Raw genomic sequence first — 2,749 nt, 5'->3', positions numbered from 1 at the left:
CCCCCCCCCCCCCCGGTGTCACCCTTGGCGACTTGCATATTTGCGTTTCCCTTTTTCCGCTTTTTCTCTCCTTCTTCTACCCACATGGCTACCCGAGCTCTGGACCCGCGGGCCGCACCCTCTTCTTCTCCGATTCTTCCCTGAAAGGAGGAGGAAAAGGGATCCCTTCTTGACTGCATACATTGTCTCACCCCGGAGCCGTTGAGGCGGGCCTCCAGAACAACTGGCCAGAACAAGTCGCCACGCCGCTAGCCTTGCCGCCAACGGGTCAGCCCTCATGCCCCCTCCTAGAGGGCATTCTATCGCTTCTCAGTTTTCCCTCCTTTCCCGCAAACGACGCCATCTTCTTCCCTTGCCACGTTTTCTTTGTTCTTCTCACACGCCAGGTGGCTGCCCCCCCATGGTCAACGATGAGACGCCTAAACCCCACCTCGCCTCCCTGTGTAATTTCCCACACAACTCGGAGTCCACAACTTCCCGAGGTGCCACAATCGATAGTTGGAGTTGACAGGCGGCCTTCAAAAGTCTTTATCTCGTCAATGACGGCTAACTAGTCGGAAAAATTGGCCAACGTTTGAGAGCCATAGATTTCGAACTCCCGCGCGTGTCCACTCTGCCATGTGGTTGGCCTCTCCCAAAATACCTTCTTCTCATGCGCCACACCACGTTTTTCCTGGTTGCGCTGGCCTGATCTGTTGAAGAGAAAAAAACGACGCGTCGTTCTGCCAAGATGAAGCCTCGGAGCAAGTTGCTCTTTTCGTTGGCTCGTGGGGACGTGGTCTATTATACTGGCGTATCTTGATGCCGGCAGTTCCCAGCATCATCAGGCCATTTATCTCACGTCTTGACGATGAATAAGATTAGCTAACAACCCATGAACCTGTCGTCTGGTATTTTGCCCAACGTTTGACTCGGCGGGGGAACACGCGGCACCGCCCTCTTTCCGTCTGCAAGTGATTTGCGGCCTCGAGATGAAGGAGAAAAAAAAAGCAATTTTACCATTTGGAACCTCTGATCTACGGGATTGCGCAATCCATTTCTTCCTAATTGCTTCTTTGATTTGCGCCTATTTGCTGACCAACTTGTTCTTGGAACCCACCGGCTTGCGCCAGGCTGCATGCACGTAGGGCACGCCTCGCGATGAAGTGCATGCAGATGCTCCATTGGCATTCGTGGGCAAAAGCAATATGGCACGCGAATGTCCGTGGACCTAACGCACCGTTGGCATGGCCGTCCCGCGTGCGTTGCCAGCCGTTGGACCACCGTTGGATTTCGACAAGCGGCAGGAGACGTCACGTCACAAGACGTCCAAGTAGCGGGCGGTTCAATCATTGTGCCACGTCGCTAATCACGTTTCTTGTTTCAAGTACAAAGTACAGATGACTTCACATTCCATACGGATAGTCATCGCCTTTACCAACCTCTCTTGCCCAGAAATGTAGTCCATACCAACCGGGAACAACCATCCCCCACGCAGCTCGCTGCAAACACTCTAGCAATCTCGCAACTTACTCCACACATAGCGCTTTCTCCAAAAAAGAAACACGACGTTTGCTTTTTCTTGCATCCTCTCCTCGGTTCTCGCTCGTCGTCCTGCCTCTGTGGCTTGGGGTTGCGTTGAGTGTGCTCTCATCACACCGCCCGTCATCACCTGTTCTTGCCAACGGTCGATTACCGAGTGCCTACATTTGCGTGGAGAGTTACGAATGAATGAATGAATGCGGAAACAAGAAAACACTCGGACAATAACATGGATGAGAGGACACTGAGACACGTGCGGTGTGTGGGTTGAAATTCCCAGAAATCGCACCATGCGCCTTTGGGGATGGAGGACGGTTCAACTAACTTCGGCTACGGCCCGAGCCAGGTTGCGTTGCAGCTACGAGACATGCTTGATTGAATCGATATTGACGTAGTGCGAGGCTTTGTGTGATTTGATCATGGTGGCTGTATCCTGAGATCTCCTCCTTGATACAGATGCATCCAGTCTCGACAGTACCTGTATGGCTCTGTGCTTGTTAACTTGTACAAGAATAACTACATCTCTTGGCTATGTTCTCAGCACATGTAGCTCCAAAAGAAAGACAAGGATTCGTTTCTCGCAAGTGACAACCTCGGCACCTGGCTCATCCAAGAAAATTTCATACCAGCCGGAACCAACTTGGACGGCTCGCGAAACGCTATACAACACAACACAGCACATCACATCACATCACTTTCTTGAAGTAGACCCCAAGGAACGCAAAACTGATCACAGTAATACGGTTGGTTCATGGGCTTTTGCCAACATCCTCGGTTACAGTCCGCGGGTGCAACAATGTCTCACAGCCTCCTCCCCCCCCCCCCCCCCCCCCCAAATCTGTGTCGGACGTTGAAAAGAACAACCTTGGCCTTTGTCCTTTACCCAACGAATGGGAATCCTGGCCTCGCGCACACTCCCCTTTGCTCGTCAGAAAAAAAGCAAAAAGAACAAGGGAGGAAACAGTCAGTCAAGACAGAAAGTTTGTGACGTTTTTGTCTCTGGATGGACAAGGCTGAGTCAATTCGCCGACCCTGACTCGTAAGGGCATGCCAATTCAATAACCCATCCGTCTGCGTGCAGATTTGGAACTCGTATGTACCAGCAGCTCGGAGAGCGTTGGACGTTCTGTGTGGGAGCGTATTGTTCCTCCGTCACCACTGTTGACACGCGCAAACCTGACAAGAGATCGACTCTCTTCTTTGCGTCCCCTGTCAACGTAGCACCCCC

The sequence above is a fragment of the Cordyceps fumosorosea genome (genome assembly GCF_001636725.1).
Source record: "Cordyceps fumosorosea ARSEF 2679 chromosome Unknown scaffold_4, whole genome shotgun sequence".
In the NCBI taxonomy this organism is placed as follows: Eukaryota; Fungi; Ascomycota; class Sordariomycetes; order Hypocreales; family Cordycipitaceae; genus Cordyceps; species Cordyceps fumosorosea.
This window is presented reverse-complemented; position numbering follows the sequence as displayed.